Raw genomic sequence first — 15,304 nt, 5'->3', positions numbered from 1 at the left:
GCCAGCACCTTTGACTTGACATGCCCTCACTGAAACTTTCCTCCCGAAGCCTGTGCTTTTGGGTCATCCTTCTTGTAACTTTAAAAATGTACTCAAGGAGTAAGGTGGTGGTGCACGCCTTTAATCCTAGCACTTGGGAGGCAGAGGCAGGCAGATCTCAGTAAGTTCGAGGCCAGCCTAGTCTACAAAGTGAGTTCTAAGATAGCCAGGACTGTTACACGGAGAAACCTTGTCTCAACAAACAAACAAAACAAACAAACAAAAAGAGTACTTGAAGTAAGGGCTCACTTCACTGGCCATGTGGGGTTCCTTCTTTTTCTCTCCTACCCTACATTTGTCTTCGAGTCTTAAAAACTCCAGCATCTGGCTTTTAGGAGCCTACTACCTATGGTGAGATACCTTGCACAGCCTTGAGGCAGGGGGAAGGGCTTGAACCTGCCTCTACTGAATGTACCAGGCTCTGCTGACTCCTCAAGGCCTTACCTTCTTGTAGGAGGGAATGGGAGTGGGCTGGGGGGGGAGGCTGGGAGGCAGGAGGAGGGAAGAGGGGGGATCTGTGATTGGTATGTAAAATAAATAAAAAAATTTCTTAATAAAAAAAACTCCAGCATCAAAGCAAATCATATACCAGACTATTGTCCATCATTATCCTTTACTCTAAGGTACCATCGTCCCCTTGGACTGCCATAGTAAACCTCCTAACTTCTTTCTCTCCTTTGAATTTTAATCACCTACAGAGTTATCTTCACACTTAAGTAATTATTTAAAATTTTAAATAAAACTTTATGACTTCTTGTTTCAATTTCCTCAATGGATTTTTATCAAATGTGAATAAAAGTCCATGTCTTATCATGTTCTAGGCTGTAGTAAACTTTATCTTTGATGGTTAATTTGGTGTGTCTATTTAACTGATAGAAACAAAGAGATCTATGCATCTGTTTCCTATTAACTCTGTTTCTGTGGAGAGTTCTGATGAACACATCACCTAATCTCTTTATTCCTTATAAATAAAGAAGTAAGTAAATATTAGGAAATAAATAGAAAAAAATCTTCATTTTGCTCTATCCACACTACCTTCTTGCTGGTTATCAGGCACAATGGCTCATTTTAGCCCTTTGGCCTGTCCTTGTGCTTGCCAAGGTCTCACTGCCTGGGAGTTCTACATATTTAGCTCTCTCACAAGGCAGTGTAGACATGTCACAAGTAAAATCCAGTATGGTATTGATTGCTCCATCACCAGTTGTATAAATATTTGTGTTCCTCAAACTTGCATTACTCACAGCCCATGTTGGATCATCATGGCAAGTTGAAAAATACAAGTGAGCACTTGCTAATTTCTTGCTAAGGGTTTTATTATTCAAGTGATTGCTACATGGCCATGAGTCTGACAGAATTTCTATGTAATGTAGCAAGAATCTTAAAAGTTCTTATTAATAAAAACAAACCTGGGTCAGGTATTGGGGTGAATGCTGGAAGATCAGAGAAGCAGAATAATCTGCAGCATCCTCACCTCACCAATTCCCCAGCTGATCCTGTTTCCTCAGACTGGAAGCCTCTGTGTCCTCATCTAGAATGAATCTCATCTGAACTGCTTCTCGCAAGCCTGAAAGCTTAACCTGCACTAGTTTCTGGTCCTCATGCCTTATATACCTTTCTGCTTTCTGCAGATTAAAGGCTCATTTCCTGGGATTAAAGGTGTGAATCACCATGTCTGGCTATTTCCAGTGTGGCCTTGAACTCACACAGATCCATGCCTCCAGAATGCTACGATTAAAGGTGTGAGTGCCACCTTTTCTAGCCTCTGTATCTAGTGGCCATTCTGTTCTCTGATGCCAGATAAGTTTATTAGGGTGCACAATATTTGAGGGAACAAAATACCACCACAGTGTAACACATCTTTGGCCCCTCCTAGAACTTAACCAGTGATTTTGCAACATAAATCAGTGACCAATCCCTAGAGACTTTACAATGCCCTCCCTAACCAATCAAATAGTGCATTTCAGAATCTTCCCTTATTGGACAACAGTGCTTTTTTCCCCCTGGGCCTGTCTAGCCTTTCTACATGGAAAAACTTGAGGAGACTCCATGAACTTACTTTAGCATCACACAATTTTCTGTTGTTTGCTAAACAATAAAGTCAGCTTTGATTTTTCAGCTCTACTGGTTTGTGTATTTCAATATGACAGTGCATAATGTTTTCATTTTCTTCCTTTTTATTGTTTTAGGTTAAAAAAATCTTTTCAAGAAATTTTGGAACTTACTTTGTTTTTTGGTTTTCCCAAGCCCTTTTGAGAGAATATACTGTCTTTTCTTCATTCAAAGGAAGGATTTTGCTGACGTGGCTTAGGGACTACCAATTCCACTGTTTCAGGTAGTTTGTTTTTCTAGAAATTATTTTTAAAAAAATCATCCCTGAAATCCCCCATCAACTCTGAATCCTTTTCAGGCATTACTGAACTGCCCCCGCCCTAACCAAACCAAACCAAAACAAAAACCCTCTAAACTTTAATTACTATAGCTATTTATTTTGGTTTCTCTCTGTGGGTGAGATTTACATTAATTAGAGTATAATGAAGCCTGCCCTTTCAAACAAATTTATTCCTTTGTTTGCACTCATTTGAGCAAACCGACTGCAGTGTGTATGAGCTTGCAAAAGGCAGGCATTGAAAACAGCTTATACCAAACCAGACATCAGGACCTAACCTTCTCAATCTTTTCCCAAGAAATTTGCAGCTCTACCCACTTGAGATTTGTGAACGGAAACCTGTGTGTTTTTGTCTTGTTGTCTTTCTACTTGCAGAAGAGACACATTTTCTGGGAAAATATTTCCTTCGCTGCTGCTTTCTGGTTAGTATGCAGGCCACCACCTCTGTTATCAGACAGTGGCAACAAAGCATTTCTTCTTGAGTCTTCTGTGAGGTGGCGGGGGAATGGATTGCACAGTAATGAGCTGTTTTTGCAGGCTTCCTTCGGGAGCCTTTTCTTATATCCCTTGGCAAGAAGAACTAATTCAAAACAGCAGCTCAACCTTTGGGCATCTAGAATTTGAAGAAATTCAGCTGACTGGACAGTAAGAGGGTCTCCCTGTAAATCACTGCTGTAAATCAGAGCTTTGCTCTTCAAGGGGAGGGGAGGCTAGAGGTTTTCTGGAACTCATATGCAGCCTTATATAAGACTTATTATCCCTGTTGCTGTTTTCAAAGCCAACTGATGATGGCAGAGAGTGTGCTAGAAGCTGTTTTTCTTTCCTGGTTTTGCTGCTTCATAGCCTAAACAACAAGGGCTGAGAATCTCAGTGTGTTTCCTCTCTTCCAGAATAAATTCATCTATTCTTCAGAAAGTTGACCTGATAGATTGACTCTTCTTGATGCTTGAGTGAGGGTTTTTTTTATATTTATGCTTCTGAAAAATGACAACACAATGTCTGGTTCTTACTGGACCCTCAGTGTATACTTGGTGGGTCCCAAAAAATTGAATGGTAGGGTTAAGAACAGTGACAGTCCCACTCTATTTGTACATGTTCTTGTCCTACTTCCTGATGCCATTCATGTACTCAGACATTATCTCTTTGTTTTCATTTCTCCCTGCTTGAGCTGGCATGTTGATTCTCATATGTTCAGATGCTAGCTCTTTATCCCTATACCCTTGACCTTTGTAATAAGACTTTTTGCCTCTACCCTGTGAAATCTGTTTAACACACACACATACATGTTCACGTACATTTTTCATCCCACTCACTTACTCAAATGCACATTTAGGTATGACTATACACAGGCAAGATTATAGATGTTCTCCTTCTTTTACAGGCTAAAGTTTCTTCCCCTCTCCATTCGTCTGCAAGACTCTTCTCACTCTTTGAATCTGTACCAGTAGTCCTAAATAATCTAAGGTTTGATTCTGTTTTCAGCCCTTTTTGGTCTTCCTTAAATGGGTTTACTGTCTCAGTTTCTGTCAGTGTTCCCTTGTTTATATATTTTTAATGTGTTAGAGGTCGGTAGGGGGAAGGGATGTATGATGGTTTGAATAAATATGGCCCCCATAAACTCGTGTGTTTGAATGCTTGGCCCATAGTGAGTGACACTATTAGAAGGTGTGTCCTTGTGGGAGTAGGTGTGGCCTTGTTGGAGGAAGCATGTCACTGTAGGGGCAGGCTTTGATGTCTCCTATGCTCAAGCTATGCCCAGTGTGCTCGACAGTTTACTTCTTGTTGCCTGCAGATCAAGATGTAGAACTCCCAGCTCCTTCTCCAGCACCATGTGTGCCTACACACTGCCATGCTACCTGCCATGGTAATAATGGACTAAACCTCTGAAGCTGTAAGCCAGCACCAATTAAACATTTTCTTTATGAGACTTGACAGCAATAGAAACCCAAACTAAGACAGAAGTTGGCACCAGGGACTGGGGTATTGCTGTGATAGGCCTGACCATGCTTTTGTTTGGAGGAATTTGGACTTTTGGAGTTTGGGTTAGGAAATCAGTGGTGTGCTTTAAGTGCTGCTTAATGGGCCATTACTGGTAGACATATGAAAGACAGTGGTGCTGAGTGTGAGTTGAACTATGAGACCTGGATTAAGAAGTTTCAGAGGGGAGGAATTTTAGTGTGTTGCCCAGAGATTGTTCTTGTGACATTTTGGTGAAGAATTTGGCTGCTTTTTGCCTTTTCTGAAAAGTCTGCCTGAGGCTAAAGAGTTTTGGATTAATTGCATTGGCAAAGGATCTCAAAACAGCCTAGTACAGGCTCTGTAGTATGGTTACTAGTGTTGACTCTTATGAAGATTATAATGAAATGAAGCAAACAGAGCAAATAAAAACACAAAATGTACAGGTTGAGAAAAGGGGCACCAGGAAGTGGAATGGAACCAAGTCCTGTGTTCAAGGAGATAAACAGATTAAGAAATGGAAAAAAGGGAGTGGTGATTTCACTGCAAGACTCCACCCAGATATGCTTCCAATTTTTTAAAAAGAATTAAAGAATAGCTTAGGTCCATGTGTGGTAGTGCACTTCTTTAATCCCAGTACTCAGAAGGCAGAAGCTGTCGGATCTCTGAGTTTGAGGCTAGCCTGGTCTACAGACTGAGTTCCAGGACTTTAGGCAGTAAAGGAAAACAGAAAACTAATGAAGATGTAATTGAACAACGGGACCATGTTCCAGCCCCAACAAGCAGCAGAACTTGGCAGTTTCAACCACATGGTTCTGGCTTTAGAGTCAAGGATAAATGAAAGTGGTTATGGAATCTCCCTCTATGACCAAGGGAAGCCACTGAGGTCAGGCGTGTGGCAGGGGTGTCCCTGGATGGAAGCCCAGGGAGGACATTCTGTGAAGCTGTGAAGGTAAAGCCTGGATTGCCTTGGAGACCCCAAGATGTTAGAGATGTCAGAGCTGTGGGATGTCTGCCAAGGAGAGTTGCTAACAGAGAATAGAACCAGAACAAGAGAGAAAAATGTGTTGCAGTCAACAAAGCTAAAAGTAGTTGGAAATCTGAAGAGTGTTTTGACATCGGACATGGAGATGAAGATTTTGGAGTCTGCCCAGCTTGTTTTCAGTCTTGCTTTGGTCCAGTATTTCCTTACTATGCTCCCTTTCTTCCATTTTGGAATGGTAATGGTAATGTATATCCTGCACCATTATATGTTGAAAGTGTTTGACTGCTTTTTTATTTTGATTTTATAGGGGATTACAGTTAAGAGGCATGAGTCTCAAAAGAGACTTTGGACTTTGGATGTTTAAACATTTTTGTGCCTGTGATAGACTATGGGGACTTTTGAAGTTGGATTAAATGCATTTTGTATTGTGTTATTGCTACAAGCCTATGGGGACCAGGAAGTAGAATGTGGTGATTTGAATAGGTATGGCCTCCACAGATTCGTGTGTTTGAATGCTTGGCCCATAGGGACTGATACTATTAGGAGGTGTGTCCTTGTGGGAGTAGGTGTGGCCTTGTTGGAGGAAATGTGTCACTGTAGGGGCAGGCTTTGATGTCTCCTATGCTCAAGCTATGCCCAGTGTGCTCGACAGTTTACTTCTTGTTGCCTGCAGATCAAGATGTAGAACTCCCAGCTCCTTCTCCAACACCATGTCTGCCTACACACTGCCATGCTTCCCACCATGATGATAATGGACTAAACCTCTGAATCTGTAAGCCAGCCCCAATAAAATGTTTTCTTTATAAGAATTTCTATGGTCATTGTGTCTCTTCACAGCAATAGAAACCCAAACTAAGACAGGATGCTCCTCACCTTTTAGGTTTACATTTTAAGGGGAAGAGCTTGGTCCCGCTTCAACTTAATATGCCATGCTTTGTTGACTTCCATTGGAAGGACTGCCCCTTTCTGAATGGAGATGGAGGAGGAGTGGATGGGGGGATAGATGGGAGGTGGAGAGAGGGAATGGGAGGAGAGTAGGGAGGGGAAACTGTGGTTGGCATGTAAAATAAATAAAAAATGGAAATAAGTGAAATACTCATGCAATGATAGTTTTATTTGGGGGTAGTGGCAGAAATAGTGTATATTTCTTGTCCATCAATATGTGTGTAATTATTAAGAGAGTTAACTGGAAAAAAACTACTATATTCATTTTATTTAAACTAGTGGTTTTCAGTCAGGAGACATTTTGCTGTCATTGGGAAATTTGACAATGTCCATAGATATTTTTTGATGTCACTGAGGACCTGAAGCAAGATGGTAGAGCAGTGATAAATTGAGGTCACTAAACATCCTACTGTGCACAGAACTGTCACCCACAACAGAGACTTATTGGGTCAACATATCAATGGTACCGAAGTTATGGGATCCTGGCTTACCTAGTCTTTTTCTTCTGCCCCTCACGTTGCCTTTGGTCCTCCTAACTGGATCCTAACCTAATCCTAGTGTTCATTGACTAACTTTCATTTCTGTCTGGAGACCACTCTATGCTAAACATGAAATCTCTTCAGTACACAGGTTTGCAGCTAGTGGGTGGGGAGCACAAAGGGGCCTTAGAAGTTGTTTTTTTTTTTAATGTACTTTTTGAGTCTTTAGAGGACACAAATCCCAATGACTTTGCAAAGACAGTACAGCTACTCAGAAGATGCTGTGAGGACTGGGGCCCCATTGTCACTATATAAATCTCTTTTCTCTTTGTATTTAATGGTATGGGTAAGGACATGAATCATATTGGTTGGCTGTGTCTGAATAGATATGATAATGCACTTCTCAAGTTTTTAAAGGAAAGTATTATTTGTGTGTGTGTGAGAGAGAGAGGGAGAGATAGAGAGAGGGATAGAGAGATATATAGGCAGACATATGGATCACAGATACATGACAGACAGATAGACAGACAGACAGAGGAGTGAGCACATTCATACATGCCAGGGTATACATGTCGAGACCAGAGGACAACTTTGTTCTTTGTGGAGTTAGTTCTCTTCTGGGTCCCGAGGATTGAATTTAGATCATCAACATGACACAACAATCACCTTTACTGTGCTTCCCTGTGTTCTAGGTTGTTAGTAAAGTTCTGTTTATTAGAATTGCATTCTTTAGTGTTTGACCAAGGGTCTTAAAAAGTGCTATAGTGTGGCTGCTCTAGCTTAATGTCGTCTTAGAAGGGTTTCTATGACTTGGCCAAGTAATACATATTTCTAGGAGAGTCATTAGGAATACTATTTGAGGTAGGCACATCTGCCACTGCTTTTCATCTCACAAGATGTCCCCAGCTATATACTGGGTCAAGAAATAACTGAATTTGGGCCTGGAGAGGAGCATGTATCCAAACTTTCTTTGAGCCAGAGCCATAATTTAGGACAATTAAAAGACATGTGAAGAAAATTCCATGTCTTATATATCATCCTTACTTTTCCCCAAATAGCCATATTTTATCAGTGAGCAGAAGGAGAGAGACGGGGAGTGGTGGTGAACATGCACACGTGTATGTAGGGGTGCAAGTGGGCTAGTGCTTTCCCCAGTAAGAACATTTGACTTATAGTTCTTGGAATGGATTTGTACATGTTTATGAGTGAATCTTTCTGATTTTTCCTAGATATACATTTAACATGGAGCAGGAGACTGGAGGCATTAGTTAGTTCCAGAATAACTCACAGTTCTGAGGTTAAGAACCACTGACCTAGATATTTCAGGTCAGATATGTGTGGCCACTCCTCAAATACTTTCCAGAAAATCAGAACTTTTGGACAATAGGAACCTCAAAGAAAATCTGTTTGTTACAAAGAAAGAAAGAAAGAAAGAAAGAAGGAATGAGATAAATAAATAAATAGAGAGAGAGAGAAAGAAAGAAAGAAAGAAAGAAAGAAAGAAAGAAAGAAAGAAAGAAAGAAAGAAAGAAAGAAAGAAAGAAAAAATGGCTATTTGTGGGCCATTAGCATAAGGTGACCGAGTTGGCGAGTTGGCTGAGACTATTGAAGAGTCAAAGGCTACAACTGAGAAGAAGAAGAAGGGGCAGACTTTGGTCTTGTTACGATTTTCTGAAGGGCTAGAAGTGATCTTATGCTCTCTTGGTAACTTTTGAGATCTCTTACACAGACCTCTTAAACAGTCTCTTCCTGCAGCATGCTTTTTACCCATCTCTCTGAGCTCTCCCTTCCCTGTGCCTGTTCATTGATTCACCTTGAACAGATATCTGCACTTTTTAATTTAGTGTATTGGTAGGCATTGAGCACAATCCTCATTTTAATAGTCACGCTTGCTGTTTTTCCCTCATCCTTTCCTTAAGCATGAATAATTTTATAGTAGTGTTGATAATCCTTCTATGCAGCAAGCTCCAAACCCTAGGTTAGTATTTCTGTTTTTATACTTGTATCTTCTCATAACAAGCTTTGGATCCAGCCACTCCTTTCTTCTTTCTAAAGCCCTTAATCGTTCGTAAAGTGTGAAGTGGCTATTCTCCCTCACTACCTGCCTATCTAATAAGCACAGAGGTTTCTTAGCCATGAACCACATCCTGTTTTCCATTCAGATAAAGATTCAAAGTATAAATTCAGGGAGAAGAAAAACAGAAGCACACTGTCAAGTTAGTTTTAGAACTTTTACAGGGACCCCCCCCAAAAAAAAAACAAAAACAAATTTTCAAGGGTTGAGATGCATTAACTCTACCAGTCCTCACTGTTCTCTGCTGTAGACATGCACAGGCATCTAAGACCTTTGCATTTCTTCCATGGACTCTGAGGACTTTCTTGCAGATGTTCCTTGGAGTAGCTCTGTTCCCTTGCTTCCTTCAGCTCTCTTTCCAAGTGTCCTCTCTTCACGAGACCTTTCATGACTATTTGGCTCTTGCTCTTGTGACACTTTCTCTTTCTCCACCCCTGCTTCACTTCTTCCCAGACTACCTAATGAATTATATACATAGTAGCATACTTTAGTTTGTGTGTGTATTCCTCCCACCAAAAGGGGAATTGCCTGTTTGTTCAACATTCTCAGGCAGATAGTAGACCCTCAACATCTATCTTTAAGCCTATGGGCATTGTTTTTCTTTACCAGAGACTGCTGTTTGTTAGTGGAAGCCATGGGAAAAGAAGCAAAGAACATAACAATATTAAAAATGCCTTCACTATCATTAGTAGAAATCTCCATTAGTCTAAGTATGAAAGACAGGTTGTTTCTGCTGATTGAATTAATATTGATGTTAGTATGTACTATGAATATGTGAAACCAGATAGAAGTTTTTGTGTCTTATTGTTAATATATATTCCCCCAGAATATGCCACGAGCCACTGGTAAGCAGATCCCTTGTTTTCAATAGTGCTTTCTCAAAAGTTCAATAAAGGATGAGACTATATGCATATGTGTTTTTATAATGTATAAGGATGATTTTATATATATATACATATATCATATATAGTACATTTGCAAATGTTGTGCAGGAAGAAGAAAATGTAGTTATATTCTCAGTTTCACAAATTCCTTGTAGATACACACACACACACACACACACAATACAGGGACAGGAAACTTTCCTATACATTATGGGATAGTTAGCTACATGTCTGGTATTTGTCCAGTAGAGACTTCTAGCACTCTGCTATTAATTATGCCAACCAAAACTGTCTGTAGACATTGCCAAATGTTTTCCATGAGACAAACCCACCCCTCAATTGAGAACTACAGCATTAAACCAAAATGAGAGACTCTCAGGTCAGTAGGGCTGAAAATACGTGCTTTAAAGTGCTACCCTGCTCCATAAGTGTGGTAATCAGCTAGAAGTGAGAACTGCTACCCAATTTATTCTATTTGGGGGTGACAACACGTTTCTCATTCTGAAGTCTTGGCAAGGATTCAGTTTTCACCTACCTGAAAGTGGAGTGTCAGAAAACATACATATTCCGAGGGAAAATGGAGACAAATGAGTTCTTGCTGCTTCCCTTCCTCTTTTCCTACTCCTCAAGGTGACAGACACTGACACAAACCACATTGCCAGGTGACAAAATTGGAAGCAGTTTAGCCTCACTCAGGAAATGAAGAAAGAAAGAAAAATGGCAGCGTGGGCTTTTATCAGTCCATGGACACCTGGGCACTTGCTGGAATACTATGGGGGAGACCTGGGGCTTTTTCTCAGTGTCATGGGGTTGAAAAGTTCTCAGGGAAAGTAAACAATCAACGGTCCTTTGACTTAAGAGTCTACAAGGAGAATGAGGGAAAGATTACCTAGTGTTTGACCCTTTAACTGCACAGTTTTAGACACATCTTTTTAAAATTGTTTGTGCCAGTGTGTGCAGACATGTGGATAAAAGAGGACAACTTTAGGGAGTTGGTTCCCATCTTCGACTTTGTTGAGATGAAGTTCCTCATTGTTACTGTATACAGCTGCCTGTTCCAGGAGATTCTAGCCCATTTTCCTGTTTCAGCCTTCTACCTCCTCATAAGGATAAACTGGATTATAAAGGTTTGTGCTAATGATTCCAGCTTTTTTTGAATTAAAAGTTTTAAAAATTGCATCCTTTCCCTTTCCTTCCTCCAACCTCTCTTATGTGCCACCCCCAACACTCCCTTTCAAATTGATGGCCTATGTTTTGATTATTATATATGTGTATGTGCATAAATACACAAATGCAACCCACTGAGGCCATTAGGGCGGCTTTGTGTTTGATTTCAGGGCAAACCACTTTGTATTGGATAACCAGTTAGGGGCTTATCCTTAGGAAAATCTATTTCTCTCTCCCTCAGCAGGCTTTAGTTGCATATAGTTCTTCATCTAGGGATGGGATCCCATGAGATTTTCCTCATCTGTGTTAAGATGTTAACTGGTATTGTCATTGTTCATGTCTTATTTGGGCAGCCATAGTTTTGAGGTATCATGAGTTTAGCTTCCCTGTCATTTCTAGAAGCACAATCTCACGGTAGACTTCCTAGATCTGCGACTCTTACAATTTTTCCATTTCCCCTTCTGTGGTGTCTCCTGAGGTCCTGGGGCAGGATTTGTGTTATAGATATATCAGTGTGACTGGGCTCCCAATGATTCATTTATCTCTGCATTATGACAAGCTGTAGTTTTCTGTAATGGTCTCTCTTTGCTGTAAAGAGAGGCTTTGTTGCAGGGTGATGGTGGCGAATGCCTTTAATCCCAGCACTAGGGAGGCAGAGATGGGTAGATCTCTATGAATTTGAGGCCAACCTGGTCTAAAGAGCATGTTCCAGGACAGGCTCCAAAGCTACAGAGAACCTCTGTTTAAAAAAACAAAAAACAAAAAACAAAAAAACAAAAAACAAAACCCAGAAATGTAAAAAAAAGAAAGAAAGAAAGAAAGAAAAGAAAAAAGAGGGGCTTTGTTGTTGAGGGACTGAGAGCTTCACTTACCTGTGGGTATAAGGATAAGTTTTAGAATGTTGTTAGAATGTCTACTGGTTTAGTAAAGTAGTAGAAGGCGTTCTTTTAAGATCCACATCCTCACTAGCCCCAGGTAGTTGGCTGGGTTTCTAGTACTATGTTATTTTTCTCCTATTGAGTAGGTCTTAAGTTTAATTAGACAACTGTTGGTTACCACCAAGATACAAGTGCCACTATTGCACCTTTGAGGATACCTTGCCATGCTGTTCATTGTCATAGTTCAAAAGTGTCAGAGCTGGGTAGGACTATTTGTTGCTTCTATCTCTTGGCAGCTTACATAGTACTTTTTGGTACTATGAAAGCTAGACCATGGTAGGTAAGCTTTCACATTATATATGTCTCAAATCTTCCAATTCTTGTGTCCAAAATATGTGATGTTTTGCTTTTTTTTTAATTAAGATTTTTTTTATTCATTTTACATACCAATCAAAGATTCCCCTCTTCACTCCTCTTGGCCTTCCAGCCTCCCTGTCCCAACTCATCCCCCCATTCCCTCCTACAAGAAGGTAAGGCCTCCTGTGGGGAGGTTCATTTAGTAGAGGCAGGTCCAAGCCCCTCCCCCTGCCTCGAGGCTACACGAGGTATCCCATCATAGGTAGTGGGCTCCAAAAAGCCTGCTCATGCACCAGGGATGGATTCTGATCCTACTGCCAGGGGGCCCCTTAAGCAGATCAAGCCACACAACTGTTTAGCTATACAGAGGGCCTAGTCCAGTCCCATGCAGTCTGTGGTATTTTTAGCAATAGGAATTATTTTCAACCTCTGGGAGGCAACCTAGAGCAAGATCAATAGCTTATATTGTTTTGAGAGTTTCTTGAACTACCCTGAACATCAATTCAAATGGAGGTTTATCATATCTGGCATGTTTTTTTTAGGTAGTCTATAGGCTCTTGTGAGGTGCATTGTCAGTCCAAGTGGCATAACTTCATTATATATATATATATATATATATATATATATATATATATATATATATATATAATTTTCAGTTAATATAAAATAATATGATTCCTTGAGGATTTATCAAATTTCCTTGGTTTTATTTATCTCTTCTTCCTCCCTCTTGTTTTTTTTTTTTGCAAATTGAAAATAGATTTTTTTCATACAATATATTCTAAATACAGTTTCCCCTCAACCAACTACTCCAGTTTCTCCCCAACTCCCCTCCTGCTCAAATCCACACACTTTCTTTCTCTCTCTTATTGGAAAACAATCAGCTATTGAAAATCAATGATAAATGAAAATAAAAACAAGCAAGTCAAAATTGGATAAAATAAGCAAACAAACAGAAAAAAATTCCAAAGAAAAAAGGCAAGAAACAAAAGAGAGGAAAAGACACACATTTTCATACACAGAAAATCATGAAAACAAGAAATCAGAAACAATAATTGTGCACAAAAGTCATGTAATCTTAAAAATTTAACATCCACAAATGACATTAAGCTTATTTTTTGTTTTCCATCTACTACAGAGCATGGGGCCTATATGAGTCAGAGAAAGTGGAAGGCACTGAAGAAATAAGACATTCTAAACATATCAGGACTGATACACATATGAACTCAAGAGACTGGGGAGGATGCACAGGGCCTGTACCACTAAGACAGATGGGTTGCCAGCACTGAGAGGGGAAGTGGACACAAGCCCTCATCTTTAATATAGAAGCCAACTCCAAGTTGTCACAAGCCTCCATCACTAACCCAGTTGCAAATACAGTAACTGGTTTTCTTCAAGGGAGTCTTGTTGGGTATACAAACAATTCTTAAATGCAGGCTCCCTCTTGTTTTATCTGGGTTCCAGGAATCAAACTCGAGTTTTTAAGTTTGTGCGACAAGTGCTTTTACCCACTGAGCTACCTTGTTGGCCCTGCTGTAACTATTTTTAAGGTCATTTTTTTCATTCTTATAGGCCTGTAAATTGTGACCTAGTACATTATTTCCCCTTAAATTTAGTTTCTAAAGTAGATGCTCAGAGTATTTTGGAGCTGTAAAACTGGCATAAGTCTGTATCTTCCCCATGTATAATGCACCCTCTAATATTATTTTTTTTTCCATTTATTTATTTATTTATTTATTTATTTATTTTTCCATCACAGGCAATTTATTTTGTTCTATTCATTCACAGTTAATACAGAAAATACTTGGAAACATTTCCATATAATATTTGACACAGAAATCATCAAATAGAAGTATACAATGTTGACAGGAGGCAGTACATTTATAATTTATAACCCCAAATGTATTTATAAATTAGAAATGGAAAGATCTACAAATGAAATTATGAAGGTTCACCAAAGTCATTTAATCTGTCAGTTTCTCAGTCATTTTTATGTCTTAATAATATTCTATTGTATGAATAAGCCACATTTTATTTCTCTCCAGTATTTGATAGCTATTTGAGTTGTTTTAACTTTTTTACTATTAGCAACACACTGCTGTAAACCTTCATGTACATGTTTCATAGGTGCACATTTTCAGTAGTTTGAGGTTATATTCCTAAGGGTAGAATTGTTGAGTAACAGAGTAACAATGTTTTGCATTTTGACCAACCACCAGACTGTTTTGCCAAAGTGGCACACCATTTTACAATCTCACCAAATCCTTGTTTTTAAGGCTCTGATTTTTGTACAAAAGCATTCAATCATTCTGTCAGACCAAACCAGGAAAAGTAAGCTATAGTTCAGAGCTGTTCTATTCCATTTACTATGCAAAGCCAATCTTGGCGTTTGCAACTCTCAGCCCTTTTGAGTATTCTAATATTATTCTAATATTATTATTAACAGCGAGTGATAATATTTCAGTAGAAACACATGAAATTGCAGCTTTCATACATGAAAAGTGATAAAATATTAATTTCATATAGAAAATCCTGATCTTAGCCTGTGCTTCTTTCTCACCCCTTATACTTTCTGTGTCTGTCTCCCTCAGTATCTCCTCCTAGTCCCATTCTCTATTCTTGTACACACACACACACACACACACACACACACACACACACTTTCCAATGTATATATGCTGCTCAGAACACTAGCTGTGAAGGTCAGTACATTTCATTGGAACAAATTAAGAAAAAGAGGATGATTCCAAATTTTAATAACTGTTAATTTGAAAACCCACTGATGCACTACATATATTTAGAGAAAAGGTCCTGTGGCCCAGCATAACCAATGACATGTGAAATTCTTGATCTTATCTAATGGACCAGTTCTGATGAGAATGTGATTTGTTTGGGCACTATTCCTACATTTTCATAACATTGCCTTTTCTTTATTGGAGCTGTCAGATTCAGAAGCTAACTTAAGACTCTGGGGGACAAAAATCTCTAGATATGTATCGGGTCAATGGAACATATATGAATAAGCAATTTCTGTTCTCCTACTCCTCTGAGGGTCTAGGTTCCTGATATTATTTTCCATCAAAGTTTGCCTTCTGAGTTAAGAGTCCAGGCCCTTGCAGCATCTTTGTGACTCTGTAAGTGGCCCTTGTTGACT

Source organism: Peromyscus maniculatus, chromosome X (assembly GCF_049852395.1).
Source record: "Peromyscus maniculatus bairdii isolate BWxNUB_F1_BW_parent chromosome X, HU_Pman_BW_mat_3.1, whole genome shotgun sequence".
In the NCBI taxonomy this organism is placed as follows: Eukaryota; Metazoa; Chordata; class Mammalia; order Rodentia; family Cricetidae; genus Peromyscus; species Peromyscus maniculatus.
The sequence above is the reverse complement of the archived record's forward strand: the minus strand, read 5'-3'. Positions refer to the sequence as shown.